This window comes from Antechinus flavipes, chromosome 1, assembly GCF_016432865.1.
Source record: "Antechinus flavipes isolate AdamAnt ecotype Samford, QLD, Australia chromosome 1, AdamAnt_v2, whole genome shotgun sequence".
In the NCBI taxonomy this organism is placed as follows: domain Eukaryota; kingdom Metazoa; phylum Chordata; class Mammalia; order Dasyuromorphia; family Dasyuridae; genus Antechinus; species Antechinus flavipes.
In genome coordinates this window covers 655,108,166-655,119,283 of record NC_067398.1, presented here as the reverse complement: position 1 = coordinate 655,119,283, position 11,118 = coordinate 655,108,166, and positions in this window count along the sequence as shown.

Genomic DNA, 11,118 nt, shown 5'->3' with positions numbered 1-11,118 from the left:
GGAAGCATAGGTTAGGCCTCCACCCGCAGGGCACACAGGCCTAGGTCCCAAAGTTCCAAAGAGACCCCTTCCAGGTCAGAGGCCTGGGTCCTTCCTGGCATTCCCAAGTCCCATGGCTTCCAGGCGGTAAACCCTCAGAAAGCACCTTTGGCTTCAGGGAGCTCCCAAGCCCCAGATCCTAGAACCCCACAGATTTAAGTGCCTCCAGACCCCAGTGCCCCCAGGCTGGCTCCCTCAGGCTCTAGTTTCATCTCCTCCCAGCCCCACCCCGACCCCTGGGAACCTCCAGTCACTCACCTGCTACTCTTTCTGGGCAGAGGCAGGTCCTTCTGAAAGGCAAACATGGGGGAAATGAGGGAAATGAGTCTGAAAGATCAGTTGGGACACTTGTATACTCACCCCCATTATTCTCTCCCTCTCCCAGGCTCCTCTACTTGCTTTGATACTGAGCGTATCAGGGACATTGACTAATCCACATGCTGCCTTGGCAGGACTCTAAGCAGAGATCTCCACCAAATGGCCCTCAAATATTTCCTCCTTTATTATCCCCCACAGACTAGAACCAATCTTTTCTCTTTATCATTTGGGAAGCCAGGAAATGTAAATATGGTTCAGTTGGGCTAGGGCCCAAGTAAAAATAGAGATAGACCCAGAGGATGGCTTAGGGTGAATCAGGCCAAGGACCAGGAGGAAATTCGTCATTTCACACCCTATGGTGGAGGTCCCTAATGCTTTCCAAATTCAAAGTGACCTTGTCCTGCAAGAAGACCAATGAGTCATTAAACAAGTCCAAGAGAAACTATAGACTGGTACCTAACAAGACAAAACAAAAATTGGCCAATTACAGGATAAGGGTGGATAACTGAATTGTTTCAGTAAAGGTGAAAGTTCCTGAATCTCTCTTTTTTTGAACTGGAAATTTTAACTCACGTTTTTAATGATGAAGAATTTAAAGTGCAGAGAGAGCTGATGTGACACAGCAAAGTCACAAATCTGGAAAATGTCAGAGTTTGAAACCAAGTCCCTTGAGGCCAACTACAGCACTCTTTCCCCTAAGCCATGTTTGCCAATTGCTGCAGCTTAACATTTACAAAGTACTTTCCTCACTTCAACCCCGGGAGGTAATGAGGAAACTGAGTCACAGAAGGGAAGTAACTTGCCCACAATCACTAAGACTTGAATTCAGATCACTTGATTCCTGGTCCATTTCACATTCACACCCTGGTCCTGTTATCTCTATTAAGGCAGCCCATTAATGCTAGTCTAAATTGCCTGGGATCTTGGAAATTCTGAAAAAATGGAGATGGGGAAAACTAAAGCAAGATAGAAGCAATCGAGGCACTTCTATGTAATATATTTAATAGTTTGAAAGGAAAATTTTGCTAGCTTTGAAATTTTCTTTGGACAAACATGCCCTAGAGTCCTTGCTAGTAGGCTAGAACTGAAACTAGTATTTTTTATAACGTGATTTGACTACAGAAGAAAAGGTATTCCATCTTTGGCCTCTATCAGAGTCAGCCCTGAGGCCAGCTAGACTCCCCTGCTGCCAGGAATGCTAGTGATGAAAGAGGTGACTAAGGGAAACTATTCTCAGATTGGGAGGAGGGTTTTGAACATGAAGAGAAGGCTAAAGGTCAGCTTGATAAATCCTGGGTCAGGGAAGTCTCAACCTTCCATAGTTTTTCTGGGCCAGGCCAAGGCCAAAAGGAAAAGGTTGATATATGGGGGACTTCTGAGGTGTATAAGGAAGAGTTTCTAGAAAATAGGTGTCAGTGTTGAAAGGGAATTTTAATTAATACAATTACCCCCTAATATACAAGAGCAAACTAAAGCTTAAAGGGAAGGAATGGCTTTCCCAAGATCACAGTTAGCTGAAGACCTAGAAATACGGGACTCCAAATTCTGCTCTCCCTAGGCTGCTTTAAGGCCCCAATCATCTCTAATCTGACCCCTAGAACCCAAAGAGCTACCAAGGAGTGTCTCAGACTCTACTCTTTGCCACTAGCCAGGGTAGCAAAGTCCTGCTTTGGAGGAAAATAATGAAGAGGAGGAAAAATTTAGGGGGCCAAAGGGCAGGTCAGAGAAGTAGGATTTGTTCATTAAGAACACACCAGTCTATCTCCTCTCTCTTGCTGTCCCTGAGTCCTCTTCTGCCTGGGAGGACCCTGAATCCAGGCCAGGTTTTCATGGCGCCTTTATCAGCTTTGAGTGAATGAGCCGTGGCCAGGTTAATCTGGACCCGGAGGGCGTCCGCAATGGCCTAAGCAAAATTCTGGCCCGGAACAGAGTCCCTGGGAGTGTTGCGTCTGGGATGGTGAGGGCGGGGTTGGTCGAGTTAAGTTTAGGGGTTCTTTTTGGAACCCCGGGACCTTTGGCTTCGGAGTATTATGATATTACTTCTAACGCCACGAGTATCTTCAAACTACGGGGATCTTCAAACTACGGGGATCAATGATCGAATCCAAGAGGCCTGGTTGTCAGCACCATCCTCAAAAAGTCAGGGAGCTGTTGCTCTGACTTAAAAATATCCCCACTTGATGTTCGAAGACCGGGTTTCCCTTTTGTTAAGGACCAGAGAAGTACTCCAGATTCTCAGCATCCAATTAATGCTACCTCATGGCCCGTACCATCACCCTTCGGAAGCAGAGTTCCACCTTTTGACCAGGGTATGTACAGCCCAGCTGCTGACGGGGTAGGGGGAATGGAGGGAGGAGGAGGGGACGGAAAGAATCATACTATCAGAATTGCTGAGGACGGAGAGAACTCAAGTGGGCGTGCGGATGAAAGCTCTTCCGAAAGCTGAGACGTCTAGACTCTTCCGTGTGAAAATATACTGCTTGGGGCAACTATAGGGGCTCAGATTGAGGCAAGCCTGGTTTCTCCACCCCCTCAACTTTCCACTGTTTCTAGTTCCCGACACCCTCAGGCTCCTTTTGACTTCAGTCCCCAATAAAACGATCCCTGCGAACGATATTCAATCCCCTATAATTCCCCCCTTCTCCCCTCACACACACATCCTCAGCCTCAAGTCGGAGTCCAGTCCCAGTCCCACAGGGCTTCAAGCATCCGATTCATTCCACGCCCAAATCTCCAGCCTCTGGCTCCGCCTATTTCTGCCGGCTCCCTCCCTCCCCCGCCCATCTCAGACTCGGGGCGGGACCAGAAAAGAGGAAGCCCTCGTGGCATTGAGCCAATGGGAGAGGGTCATGGGACCACACCCCTCCAGGCCCCACCCCTTCTCCATCTGACCTCAACCTGGACATAGCAGAACTGAGTCTCGAACTTCCATCTAACTTGGTTGGGGGACTGCGTTTCAGTCCATACCAAACGTAGGCATCTCTCCAGGCCGACTGTCTCTGCCGCAGCCGCCTCCCCTTCCAAGAACTGGAGGCATTTTTCCTTCTCTTCCTCGCCCTTTCCCTCAATCTCGACTTTAATATGTATCCTGCCTTTCCCCAGTAGCTGACCCTCCAGCTCTTCAGAGGTGGTACTACTTTCTCTGCTCCCAGAGGCAGGACCCCTACCCGCATCCCACTATAACCTCTAATGTCTTCCTTCTTACCTGAAGCTGCCTTCTTTCATCACCCTATGTTCTTATTGCTGTCTGACCGAACTCTCTTCTGCTACACTACTTGCTCTGTTCATCCTAGATCTAATTGGTCCACACTCCCCGCACCTTGGCACTCCCTAACCCATTCCCGAGTCTTTCCTATATAGTATCTCTTCTTTCTGCTAGAAAGTGACTGGGTGGAGAAATGGTGAAAAGAGGATAGGGGGATTATGCTGCAGAAGCCTGTCCTCCTCAAACTCAAATGTCTTTCGAATGGTGAACCCAAATATCCTTTCCAAGGCTAGAGGGAGGTGATCGTGTAGAAGGGACAAGGAGTGCACGCGGTTTGCCTCCCTTACCGGATTTGTGAGAATCAATGCCAAAATAAACATACAAAAGCATCGTTTTGCCTTAATTCTTAAAAAGTCCTGCGACCCTCATTCTTCTGTAGGAAAAACTGAGTCAGTAAGGATCTTCCAGTTCATGCTTGCTCAACCACTCCAACTACTGAAGCACGAAGCCAGGGGTCAAAGACACCTGATATCACCCTGGCTCCAGCCTATTCCCTTTCTTCTTTCTGGGCCTCAGTTTCCCCGTTCTTAATGGGCAGTTACCCCCTCCCCTCCCCGCGCGCGTGCGCAGCTCGACCTCGAGACTCGCTACTGTGAGAAGCTAAAATTCGCTGCCGCCCACCGGCCAGCTGGCCTGGCCAGGGGGGTAGGGGAGAAGGAGTGGGGATGAATGTTGCGCGGGGTCTCCTGTCCCCTCCTGGTGTGGGGAGTGGGAGGGGGAGTTAATGGTTAGTTCTGGCTCCCCAGACCTGGATCTTGAATGGGTCGATGATCCTTCAGCTTAGCCAGAGCCAAAGCACAAACATGTTTACGGCCGTAGAGACAGAGGCGCGGCTAGGGTGGCCCCGGGGGCCTCAAGGAAGAAAGGGGGAGGGGTTCCCTAGGGCCATAACTTTCCATTCTCCTTCCACTTAACAGTGGAGGCAGAGAGCGAGCTCTGTACTCCCAGGAAATATCCTGGACCCCTCCTTCAAGAAGACCCCGAATCCGTCCAATTACCTTCGGGATTCAGGGAGCCGCTATCCTTGCCCCAGTGCCTCTGCAGGATCCAGTAACCCAGAGTATGACCCCAATCCAGGCCCTGGTCCACCTTCTGTTCCACCTTTATCTGGGCCCTCAGTTTCCCGGATTGATAGCGGGGCAGAACCCTGTCCAGAGAGGCGGAGGCGGCTCCGCGGACCTCCCCGCGGCTCCTAGCGCGGCAGGACGCAGGGCTGTGTTTTGGGCGGGTCTTGCCCTAATAACTGGCGGTAGCCCCAGCCCCAAATGTGTACCTCGAGTCCCAGCCCCTGTGCCGAAGCCTTGGTGGACCCAATCCTGGGAGGGGCTCGAGTTAAAGCTGAAGCAGGGAAACAAGGAGTCAGAGATGTGGAGAATGTGAGTCTGTAGCTGTGGCCAAGCTATTTGCCGGGGTCGCAGGGGCTACACTATGGCTTGGCCATTAGCTTAATGACTAGAAGACTGCCCCAACTCCAGATTCTGCTCTGTATTCCTGACCCGACCATTTCCCCAAGGAATCGAGAAGCATCCTGGTCCTCAACCACAGCCCCTCACTACCCCCTTACCCCAAACCGAGCCGAATCCCACAAGCTCTGTTCTAGTGCCCCTGTTCCAATAGTGTCGGCCCCAGTCCCATTCTCAGCTCTTCATTCTTGGTTCCCCTCCCACCCATAGCTTGCTCCGCACTCTCAGACCTGCAGCCCCAGCGGACCTAGCTAGCCCTGGCGGGGGCCCGGATCGGGGCTGGGAAACGAATAGCCTAGACTGGATCTCTGGGAATGCGGGGCCAGGATGTGGGAGAAATGAAGAGGACTACGAGGCTGGAGATCAGGGAATGAAGGATTGGATCGGGGCCGGGGAATGCAGAGCCAGTGCTGTGGTGATGCTGGGCCAGTGTACCTGAAGCCTCCGGCGCCGGATGATGCCGGAATCGTCCATGGCGGCGGCGGCAGCAGTAGCAGCGGCAGCGGCGGCGGCGGGAGAGGGAGCGGCTGCTCTCCGGCCCCCTGTGAGGGAGGGAGGGGGGAGGGAGGAGCCGTGGCGGCGGGAGAAGGTGGGGGGCGGGGGCGGAGCCTTGAGGGGAGGCCTGAACAGTCACTGCGTCTGGGAGCTCTAGCCGCAGCCACGGCCACCACAAGAGAGACACCTCAACCTAGACAGAAACGGTCCCCTCACAAAAGACATGATCCCCTAGCCACAGAAAAAGGGCCCTGTGACAAAGGTCTAAAGACGTCTCCATAGACACCTCTCCAATGGAGAAACCCTCTCTCTCCCCATACAATGCCATCACATCCCCCCTCTCCAAAGAAAGGCATACCCTCTTTCAAAAACTGACTCTCTTACAGGGACACCCACCCCCACCCCACTCCCAAGGGATTAGTGTGAGTTGGGCGTAGCCCGGGCCAGGACCAGCAGGATTTGTAGGTCATATTAGGCTTCACTGGGGGAAATGGAGAGAGTAAACATCCTGGGAAATACAGAGAAAAGGGCTCCATTCCAGGAGTCAACCCGGAATCTCCTTGCCCGTGTTACTCCTGTTGTTTCTTCTGGTGCTTATCAGAGGCTCTTTTCCCTGTGCTCTTTCCCCACTTACTAAGGAAGTCCTTTCCACAATCCAGCCACCTTTGAGCAGTTCTTAGTTCCAAAATGTAGGCCTGAGTGCTCCTTCCCTGGGATGAACGGGACCACCTTTCCCTCCTCCTCCCTCTCCCTTCCCCAATGGATTTCCTTTCCATTTAAGGACCCCAGCTTTTTGTTCTCAGCTAATGGAATTTCAGGACTCGAGCCAACACAAGATGAATTAGTATGAAGACTGTATTCTCTGAGCCCCTGCAGAATGAACCGAGAAAGGAGCTGATATGGTCTCAGGAATTGCCTTATCCATCCAACACAAGGACAGGTCCCCAGGGGAATGACACCCCTGATCCCAGAAGCTGAAACTGTCAGAGATTGGGGTCACCTTGTGCACGACCGCCACCTGCTGGCCAGTACGGAAGCTACCGCGGGGGTCTGGGAAGGACTGAGGGGGAGGGGGAGTGCCTCTGTCTCTGTCTCTTCCGTCCTTCTGTCCCAATTCCTTTGAATCTTTTAGTACCAATAAATAGGTGCCTCACTATCTCTCTCCATGTCTCCCTTTGCACCTTTCCTTCTGTTTGACTCTTCTACTGTATCTATGTCTGCGCCTTTGACTTCCACTTCTTTCGGTATTTTTCAAGGTATTTATCTCTCTTGCCCTGTATCTTTGTTTCTGTCTACCCTCTCCTAGGTCTCCTTGTCGCTCTCCGCGGTGCTGATCTCATCCACTTCCCTTTTCCTCAGACCTAGGAAATCAGATTTCCCCCTCTATGGTTGTGTGGAGCTAGTGGGAAGCAGCGCTTTCTTCAGTCAGAACCAGAGGCAATCTAAGCACTTGGGGGGAGGGGGGAAGGGGATCCTCCTAGTTTAATGAAGGGAGGAAGAAGGTGTCTCTTGAACATCCTATTAAATCAGGTGGTTGTTGTTGTTGTTGTTGTTGTTGTTGTTTTTTTTTTTTTTAACTATCTCATCCCTCCTCACTCACCTCAATTGTTCTCTGCTCTGGCCTTCAGCCAGAATAATCGGACGGGAAATGTATGGGGCTGAAAGGCAGAACCTCAGACCTCTAGCCTTGTGATGATGCTTGAAGCCCCAGAACAGAGAACACACAAGAAACAGTCACAAATATCTATAAACAAAGATACATATATAGTTACACTCGCTACACAATACACTACGCTACAATACACTCTTATACTGACATCCACATACAGCGACTTAGGAGATGCCTTTTCCATTTTCCTCCCCCATCTTTAATGATGACAAAGACTCAGGTCTGGCCCACATCCCGAACGAGAGAGAGTAAATGAGAATGAGGCTCACACAGAGACACATTTTGAAATCCAATCATTGTTCACTTTGTTCACTTTTTCAGACTACTCTTAACGGTCCCTGTAAACCTTCAATCTAGAGCTGTGGAGGAAGCCCTAGTTGGCTCCTGCCCCGCCCTAACCTCTTCATCTCCCTGCCCTACCCGCCCCCATCCCACCTGGTCCCTCCTTCTCTCCAATCAGCTCCTCCCTCCCTTCCCGGATTCTGTAGCCTTCACTAAGTCGACTGTAGGAGAAGCAGGGAGCAGCGAATCTTGGACAGTGCTACCTGGAAAAGTTGGAGCCAGGTAAAATCCCACTAGACAGGGACTCCAGGGTTGAAGGAAGCAGGAAACATGTCCTCACCCTCCCTTCATTCCCTCTTTGAGATCAAACCTTTCAGGAGTCCTAGGATTCCTTTAGAGGAACAAATAGATTCTGTGGAGTGGGGTTTCTCTGGAGTTCGCTAATCCACACTTTGCAACCTGAACCCTAACTGAGTTAGGCAACTAATTATACACAGAGATGGGACTCTCTGTGACCACACGTGGACTAGACAGGGTGAAGGGCTGAGGGTGAGCAGCCACCGCTAAGCCGATTTGGTCAGCAGAATGAAGGAGGGATGGGGGGGGGGGAGAGGGTTGTGGTAACCATGGCCCTGGCTCTTGTCAAGGTCACCAGTGCTTAGTCCAGAGGAGACACCTAAATGGAAGTGCAGAGCTGAGGCATCTGAAAGTCAGAAAGCTGGAGTCCTACTGGTAGGATGAGACTGGGAGACATTACTCCAGGGTCTCTGGTGGAAGAGATTGAAAGTTGAAAATCGAGGAAACCAGGAATGAATTGGAACTCTTGCCAGGATGAACGATGTGTCCAATGAAGACCTTATCTGGCAAGTGGGGGCCTCTCCATCTCTCCCAAGGTAGTACAGCTTGGTGGGGAAGAGTAGTAGAGTAGAGAGGGATGAAGACAATCTGACAGGACAATGAACCTGATATCTCCAAAAGCACTATGAAGGAGGACTCCATGCAGGAATTTAGCTCAGTTTCTGATCCTCAGGTGGACATGAGAGGAAGTGTGGCTTGGGTCCTAGGCCTAGCCTGGACCATGAATCTCCTGGGAACTCAAGGGACCTCAAGGCTGGCTGGAAATGATGGTGGTTTTGATAACCCCAAATGCCTAGGTTTGAAGCAAGTAAATGAGGAGCTCAAATTCAATGGGGCACCAGGTTGGTGTGGACTCCATTCTACTGGTAAGTGATATACTGCCCCTTTCCAATTGTCCTAGGCCAGACAGATGATTTCCCTTCTCTCCAGACTTCCCACCTTCTTGGATTCATTTAGGAGAGAGAGAGAGAGAGAGAGAGAGAGAGAGAGAGAGAGAGAGAGAGAGAGAGAGAGAGAGAGAGAGAGAATGCGACAACGCTGGTGCCCTATGACTAATTCAGATCACCATAATCTTGTTTCCCAGCCAGAGAGGCCCCAAGTGCTCTTGGAGCCCCTCTCATATGATCCAGAGTTGAAAAACTTCAGGGGAAAGCATGTCCATCTGATGTCCTCCAGTCATGTTTGTCAAGGTCCTCTTCCAGTGCAACTTACCCTTTCTCTTCCTTCCACCTCAGGTTCTCCTATAATGGCAGGCATCTGCCTGATTTGGGATCGCTGTGGGGGTCTGAGCCCCAGGTAAGTTCAGTCCTTTTATTCTTTTCACTACTGGATCAACTTGAAATAGATTGGTAACTAATGCACTAGAAGCTTTGAATATTTTTTATATGTTTTAAAGATTCTTTGGGACCCAAACATAGAGACTTCTCATATAACTTTAAATCTAACCTAAAAACGTTTCTGGTCTTTGCATACTTTCTCCTCTATACACCCTGTTTCTCTAACTCAGCATATATCTGTATAGTTTGTTTTCTTTTTCTTTCCTTTTTCTTTGGAGGCAATTGCATTAAGTGACTTAATGAGGATCATACAGCTAATAAGTGTCAGAGATTAAAATTGAACTAAGGTCCTCCTAACTCCAGGACTGGTATTCTAGCCATTGAACCACCTAGCTTCCCTCTGTGGAGTCAGTTTTCTGAGGCTACACATTTATGATCTCTCTTGGGCTTCTCCAGGTGTGAATCTTTCCTACAAAGCCTCTCCAATTTCCTCCACTGCTCACCACTGGCAGCCAACTGGACCCATCTGGAGAAGTCCAGAAGTATCCAGGCCTTGCCAATCTGTTCTGCCTTCTGTGACCAATGGTAAGATAGGGATAAAGCCAGGGGCATGGATAAGGCTTTCAGAGCACTTGCCTTAATGAGGAAGTGGATCCTAATGTAGTTAGGAGCGTAGGGCAATTCTAGGGAAAGGATCTGACATGGGGAAAGGTGCAGGAATGAGTCTATACTTGAGGGTTAGTGAAAAAAGACATTTTCATTAAGGTTTACTGAAGCCTGCTTTTTCAAGACCTTTCCTAGTCACTCCTGATTAGGATGGTGCTACTGGTTTATCTTTGAAAGAGAGGGCAAAAAGACCCCAATGAGTCATTTCAGGTAGGGCCATAGTGATTAAGTTCCAAAGGCAAGGAAGTATTGGGGCACCTTTGTGGTGGGATATAGAGACTTGTCTATTGGTATGTAGCCTGGAGAGTTTGGTCTGGGGAGGCTGGGGGAAACAAAGTTGGATGAATGCAACTATAAACCAGCATTTTTGAATGCCTATTGTAGACATGGAATATTTTTGATGAAAGGATGTGGTCAAAGTCTGACTTCAGGAAGGAGGATATAAGTGCTTAGGACAGGATTCAGAGAGAGGTTAGCTGTTCATAATCCGGGTGAGAAGAGGGAATAAGAGTCCAGGACACTGGAGCTCCATTCCTGGCTGTTTAGTTTTGACAGCTTAGATTAAGCCTTTTCTGGGCTGGAGTGTGGAGATAAAAGTTGAGTATCTAAATTCCTTCCATTTCTGAAACCATAATTCCCTACTCAGGTTTTTGGCTTGCAAAAATGACCTGACCTGTGGTCGGAATTGGCTGTCCCAACCAGAAGGAGGGAGTTGTGAGGGTGGTTGTCTCACCTTTGATCAGGTGAGAATCTCCCCAGAAGTCCATTCTCAAGCAGTCATAGATCCTGCCAGGTCATGGCCCTCCATTACTTTCCCATGGTCTTGGTCCACACCTCACCTTCCTCCAAATATTAGCAAGGCCCTTTCTTGCTTGCTCTGGTCTGGATCTTTTGTAGACATTAAATCTGAACCTCATCTCCTCTCTTGCCCCCAATTCCATATCTGCCATTCACTCTATGAATGGGGACTTATCTCTTGCTGTCTTAGAAATTTAGTGGCAATTTAGCCTCTCACCTTAGTCTCATCTTCCTACCCCGTTCCCCTACTAGATATGGATGTAGTCAGCCCCAGCCCTCGAATCCACTATTAATCCTATTCTAACCTTGGCTGGTCCTACAGACCTTTCTAGACGCCAGAGACCTGTGCAGTTCTGCGCTTGGAGACTACCTGGTTGCTGCGCCTGCTCCCTGTCCCTGCCTTCAGCCCTCCACCTCCGACCCGCAGCCGCCTGGCCCAGAGATCACATTTGGCATCGCCTGTCCAGCTTGGCCACAGCCCCCACCTCG